Source organism: Gymnoscopelus braueri, assembly GCF_963280865.1.
Source record: "Gymnoscopelus braueri genome assembly, chromosome: 18".
In the NCBI taxonomy this organism is placed as follows: Eukaryota; Metazoa; Chordata; class Actinopteri; order Myctophiformes; family Myctophidae; genus Gymnoscopelus; species Gymnoscopelus braueri.
In genome coordinates this window covers 12,596,502-12,603,855 of record NC_137618.1, presented here as the reverse complement: position 1 = coordinate 12,603,855, position 7,354 = coordinate 12,596,502, and positions in this window count along the sequence as shown.

Below are 7,354 nucleotides of genomic sequence, written 5' to 3'. Positions count from 1 at the left end.
CACACTGAAAAAAAGGACAAAAACAAAAAAATTCATTGAATAAATCCCCATGTAAACACTGTCCAAAGCCAGCAGTGGGACCTACAGCTTTCTCTTCTTTTACCCCCACCTTTTTCTCGACATTTGTGACTTCGATCTAATTTATCTCCAGGGCCTCTTATCTCAGAGCTACAAATTGATCAATTAACACTGATGACTACTGTGTGACTAGATACTGTGGAAGGGTAACCCACCCCACTGTGTGTGCTTAACCCATTAGGAGTGGAGCAGTTGTTCAGGTTTTTATTGGTGGTTGTGGAGCTAGGTTGAGGCTTCGCATACAAAGCCTCGCGGGACAGAGAGTGTTGTTTCAGTCAAACTATCCACTGGTATTTTTAGAAAACAGGAGCCCCCGAGGGCCACGGCTTGTGCAGTCACAGCTGAGGTAAGGAAAAGTAATAGCTCGTAGCCATGATGCAATAACCTTTTTTTTTTAAACCAACTTTTCAACACTATATAGGTCTTCTTCATACCCTGAAGAAGACCTATATTGTGTCGAAACGTTGGTAAAATAAAATAAAATGATTGCATTGTGGCTACAAGCTGTACAACCTCTTTTCTTTGCAACATATTTATCTCCCGTGGTCAGCACCTCCTCACTACTGGTGTGCACTCCTGTTCCATTGTTTGAAGGAAAAGTAATAGAGCGCGCGCTCGCTCACACACAGTCACACACACACACACACACCATGATTTTTAGGTTCCCAACAAGAAGCAAATGATACCAAGAACTTGTGAGGAAATGAGTGATTTGAATTTACTTCCTACAATCCACCTACAATCCACCACAAAATGCCAGACTCTTATTGGCTGTAACCTGTTGTGCCAGTCGTGGACACCTACTGATTGTGAAACTGTCAAAAGTACACACACCTTGCCATGTGGAAAATCAAAAGTAAATTTGTAGTGCTTTCGTAGTCTTTCTTTTTCCTTATGTACTTTAAAGGCAGGGTAAGTGATATTTTTTGGTTGAAACAAAAAGGTTTTTGTTAAAAGGTTAAAGCACTATATTCTGATAGTAATCTGTGTTTGTTCAGTAACAGGGTTCTCCCTGTCTCTCCAGCTCTTTAATGAACAGAAAATAAATGTTCAGATAGCTATTCAGGAGAGAATACCAGTTTTTATAGTGTTCCAGTTCCAATTTTGACATTTATTTGTCTTCCAAACTCACTTGTTTAATCTGTATCCTTACTGAGTTCTCTATCCTGATTGGATAAAATTGGTATCCCGACCTGAAAATGCATTTTCTGTTTGATATAGAGCTGGAGAGACATGGAGACTCCTGTTACTGCACAAACACTCTATAGCAATGATGAATCAGTATAGAGCTTCTTTTTTTTTTGTTATCACATAAAGTCACTTACCCTACCGTTAAGAACACAGCAACCAGTTCTCACGGTATAATCGTGAGTTTAGCTCATTGTAGATGTTTTTCTTTTGGCTGTTAACTGGTTCCATCCACAGCTCACTGGCTATTGGTAAGTGAGCAATAACCCACCATTGAGATCGGCCAGAGTGGTAAATAGCTGAAAAGGTCTGCAGCAGCACCTGCCACACACTAAAATCCTCAGTGTTTATCTACTGTACAGAGTGTACAAACGAAACCAAACGTACCTTTACGAGTCAATTTGGTTCCAATTGTACACTCTCAGTACTGTCAGTCTTGTTTAGTTTAGTTTAGTTTTCCCATAGGGAATTACAAGAACAATTTCCACTCGAAAAGCTCACAACGTTACGCCCCACGTCCTTGCGTGTCCCTGAGCAAGACACTGACCCCTGAATGCTTAACCCTGAATGGATTTTCGCAACTCAGCCGTTATAATATTCAAGCAATCCCATTTAATAAGCATTAGGAAATACACACGTTCACACACAATAATAGTTGGTAACACTTTGACAAAGCTTCATACACAGGATAATCAGGAGGAGTCGGTTGTCGTAAAACCGTTTAATAGGAGACATTAAGAAGAAGTAGTGCATGATCTAATCCAGTGTGACAGCAGTGTGATAGCACGCCTCATCAAACCCGTCTCTCATCGCTCTGCAGGCCTCATCAAACCCGTCTCTCATCGCTCTGCAGGCCAAGGAACAGTGAAATATGCGCCGTTTGATTGAGTCGAACGACACGTCGGTTTCGTATTGGCCTGGAAGGGGATCACACAAGGTTAGCTCAGAATCGGTCTCGTATCGGGGCCAGAGGGCTTGTGTATCGTTGACGGGCAGAAACCTCTTATCTCCATAAATAGCAGCATAACTTTTTGCATTTGTTCGTGAATTAAGGCTCTACGTTAAAGACATGTACTGTCGTACTGTACCTGGGGGCGTGTTCTCTCCTCCGCGTCATCAGTGCAAAAAATCAGTGAAAAAAAAAAGTACTGTATTCAGCTTGTAGATCAGCTATTTTCAAATAGCTTAAAGCACTGTATAAAATACAGGGCTTTAAGTGGTTGATGTATGTTTTGTGATAATAATCTAAATCTGCAAAGTAACTAGTAAACTAAAGCCGTCACATAATTGCAGTGGAGGAAAAAGTACAATATTTGCCTCTGAGATGTATTCGTGGAATAGTAAATAGTCAGGGGATATTAGCAGAAAGATTTCCAATCTTGGAATAAATTCCTTACCAAAAAAAATCTTCACCAATGTGTTTGTAAAGGTGTCTAGTAACACATCTCACAAAGACTGAAATTCAGTTTCCCTAGGAGAATTTTTGACAGCTGAAAGTTGGGGTACCCACCATTTCCCTGCATTTCCATGCAGGGCAATTTTAATTCTGTTTAAAGTAGCATGTGAGGGGTCAAACTAGGGTGTTTTTATGATTCGGAATCCATTGCAAGCATTTGTTTTGCACCAAAACCACTCCTTGGGCTAAAAACGGCCATAGCCATCCTTGTCCAGGTATACTTTTTGTGTAAAAAGCCCATTGAGATTGGGCTGTTTTTAGCCCAAGGAGTGGTTTTGGTGCAAAACAAATGCTTGCAATGGATTCAGAATCATAAAAACACCCTAGTTTGACCCCTCACATGCTACTTAAAACAGAATTAAAATTTGTTTTTTTTTCTTTGTGAGATGTGTTACTAGACACCTTTACAAACACATTGGTGAAGATTTTTTTTGGTAAGGAATTTATTCCAAGATTGGAAATCTTTCTGCTAATATCCCCTGACTAAAAGCAAGTAGGAGTACCTCAAAGTTGAAGTTAAGTACAGTGCTTGAGTACATCGTCTCTGTCGGGTGGAAACAGTGACTTTTCAGGATTCAAATTCAAAAAGTCAATCAAGGGTAGCAGATTGACACGCTCAAAAATTTCAAGCTTGCGGATCTGCTACTTTTTCATGCTTTTGGGTGACGCTGTAGTATGATCAAGTAGAGTGTTAATTTCCCCCCAAAAACACAAAAAGTAAAAAATATGGAGATAAGAGGTTTGTGCCCGACAGCAACGAGATGTACAGTAGTTACTTTCCACCAGTGGTTGGAAGACGGTCCAGTTGACTGGCAGTGAGCGTCTAACAGCCCAATTATTATTATTTTACACTGACGGAGCCACATGATACGTTTGATGGTGTTTGCATTGTACTGTTGAGAGTGTGTGTGTGCGTGCCTGACGTACTAGAGGCCAAATTTGCAGTCAAATATTGGATTTTAAACCGGGAAAGCATCAAAGTGTCCTTTTAGATTTTAGCTATAGCAACATATGTTTTTCAGAAAACTCTTAGGATTTAGAACAGTGCTTTAGAACAGTACGGTTCTCAAAAATAGCAGATCTACAAGATCACAGCGTGTCACTTTAAGTGCCGCAAGCTTGTACATCTGCAATTTTTTTAACATTTTGGGAAAAAGTGTTTTGAATATATATTTATGTATTTTACAAATACAAATCTTCTCTTCTGGGGGTCCCTGGTACAAAACGTTTTCAGATGGGGGTCCGTAGCCAAATACATATCATTGTGGGGGTCCTTGACGTGAAAATGTTTGCGAACCACTGATTTAGAACGCATTTGTAGTTTTATTGGGAATGGAATTCCCAATAAAACTACAAATGCGTCCCAAAATAGATCTGTACTGCAGTTTCAGAACCGTCATGGGTAACAGTTATGGTTGTGTTTATAGTTATGGTTATGGTAAGAGTTAGTGTTAAATCGCCTACGATTAGGTTACGCGTGTATCGAAGATTCGAGGCTGAGCGGTCGGTCGACACAGCTCTCGGAAAAAGGCACGGATGATCGGTGCACGTGTTCGCACACGTGCGCAACAAACCGTGTCGTGCGCGGACAGCACTAACATGCGAGCGCATACGGATTGCATATACAGTCAAGAGAGAGAGACACGCATACAGTTATAGTCGCATGCAAACACACAGGTGCCGCACTCATGCATGGCAGCAGAAGGATGTTTTTTTCCAAAATCGTCTCTGTCGGGTGGAAACCTCCAATGTCCAAAACTCTTACTTTTACTAAATACTTTAAAAAAAACAGCAAAAGTAGCAGATCTGTCTGAGCTTGCAGATCTGCTACTTTTGTGTGACACTGTAGCATGATCAAGTAGGGCGTTCATTTACGTAAAAATATGGAGATAAGAGGTTTCTGCCCCAACAGCGATGAAATACTAGAGGACATTATAGTGAGTCTTTCTGTATAACAGAACACAACATGTTTCGAGTTTCACACTCACTCACCCTCTCTCTCTCTGTTTCAGCCACAGGGCCCATCTGCCTCCGGCATGGTAGATAGGGTTACGGTAAGGGTCCTCTCTCCTCCTCCTCCTCCTCTCCTCTCCCACCCATCACCTGTTTCTCAGAACCTTTGGCTTCCTGCTCCGCTCTGCACGTGGCACTCCATCAAGGCCTCTCGTCTCTTGTCACAGCTTGTTGTTTGCACAGCTTGCTCGATTCCTGAGCAGGGTGGACGGTTTGTATTGTACGATCTGCTACGCTTCTCAGAGCTTTTCTTTTCTCTTTTCTTTTTTTGGCGCCACTGGTCAAAGTCCAGGTCCCTGTGTGAAGTGAGAGAGAGAGAGTTTTAACGGCTCACGTGCGTGACACACTTGGCGGGCTCTGATGGAGGGATAGCAGAGAGAAAGAGAGAGCGAGAGAGAGAGAGAGAGAGAGAGAGAGAGAGAGAGGTTGGGGTGTTCTTAACCACACAAGCCCTAGCATCCCTATTCTGGGCAATGTCGTAATAGGCGAACACATTCTGCAAAAATATCCACTTTTACTCACGGATTGTTTTCAGCTCTTCTCGATGTATACAGTCTGTATGAAAAGTGTGGCTATTTTACTGCAAAAGTTTTCCCAGAATACGGATGCATGGGATTGAAGTGGTTAAACCAGTAAATGAGAGGGAACGATCATCAGCCTCAACCGCTAAACGTGTGGAAAGAGGCGATGAGGTGAGGACAGGAGTTCATGCAAAGTATTCAGATGAAGACAATTCCTGTCTGCATTGTTTACACAAAGGTATTAAAGGGGTGAATTTAATGTGAGCATAAGCTTCCCACAAATTGCCGTTGTATCAGCAATCAAATATCCAAAGGCAAACCGTAATAGGCAATCAAATATAATACCAAAACAAATATACATGACCTCACACTCACAGGTCCATGTTTTAGTGCTTCTCATTCCGGGGCCTAACGGCAGGTTTCCTCAGGATTTAGTTTTTTGTGGAAATGGGTTTCTGGTAAGCTGTTAGACATCACATAGAGGTGGGGAGGGAGGGGGAGAGAGAGAGAGAGAGATACAGAGACAGAAAGAGAGGAAAGATGACAGGAAAAGCTAACAGTGATGAAGTACAGTGAAGGTCATGACCCCCACAACTGTGAGCACATGGTTCCGAGTGGCTTTGCTCGTCTCTTCTGCCACTTGGACCACTGAGAGGTCCTCCATTTAAAATGCACTGGTTCTAGAAACTATCAAGTCAAGGACCCCCAAAATGATATGTATTTGGCTTTGGACAAATACATTGGATACATTGGTATTTGGCTTTGTACAATACATTGGTATTTGGCTTTGGACAAATGTATTTGGCTTTCCATCTAAAAAAATATGTTGTGCCACTGGGACCGAAGCAAAGACTTGAGTTAAACATGTCCGCTTAAAAATATATATATTCAAAGATTTGCAGAAAATGTTCCAGATTTTTCAAAAATAGCATACAGTATCTACAAGCTTATAGATTTGGCCCAGCTTTTCGCCACGTGGACGGTTTGTCAACATCCGTGCCTCCTCCTGGGTTTTATTTGACTCTGCGAAAGAGTTAAGACACAATAAATTCTATACGCTCCAGCTGTTGTACAAACATACTATACTATATACATATATACACACACACTGAGGAATCCCGTGTTTCCGCGTGTGTACAAATGGAACGAATTAACATGGGAGGATTTTTATACTATGTACATATACAGCACATACAAGTATGCACACAAACACACCCACACACCCACACACACACACACACACACACACACACACACACACAAGACATACAGTAATCGTCAGAATCTCGATCCCACAAGGCAGATGCTGATCAGTGACACAGATCATTAGCCCTGGTCTGGATTGGTCCGCATGGCTGCTGATGAGGTTTCAGTGGGACCTCTACGGTATCAGCCCTCCATCTGCCCTAATCCACTAAAGTACTAATTAATTTACATCTGAACAAGAGGAAACCTCCACACCCGAACCTGGAGCCCAGGCCAGACGAGAGAGAGAGAGAGAGAGAGACAGGAGAAGGATGTCTATGCAATGGTTCTCAACCTGTGGGCTGGGACCTCCAGGGGGTCCCCAAATTATTGTGGGGGATCCCAGGATGATTAGCTTAATGTGCAACATTGTTTTCTCACTCAACAGTAAACAAACAAACAACATACAGTATAAGTGTATACAGGGTATCTGCCCATTTCATACCTCTAAAATTAAATAAAGAAATAAACTAATAATAAGACCATTATTACGTCAAAAGTAACCAACAAACTATAAAACATGGTCAAACATTGGCCAAATTGTGAAATATTACCTGAGAAAGAAGCAAAAAAATAGCTGATCTAAAAGCTCACAACGCCTCACAATGCGAGGCATTGTGAGCTTGTAGATCAGCTATTTTCACAATTTGTATCTGTGGAACCGAGTCAAACAAAATGTAATGCCTCAACTTAAGATTTTAAGCCAATAATTTGATGAGTGATGAGTCGTATTGAGTCTCCAGCTCAATAGACGGTCATCAAATTATTGGCTTAGGAATGCGACAGAAACAAAAGAATCTCCATGAATTCAAGGCTTTATGGGGTGATTGATAGAAAATAAGTAATTTTTGGG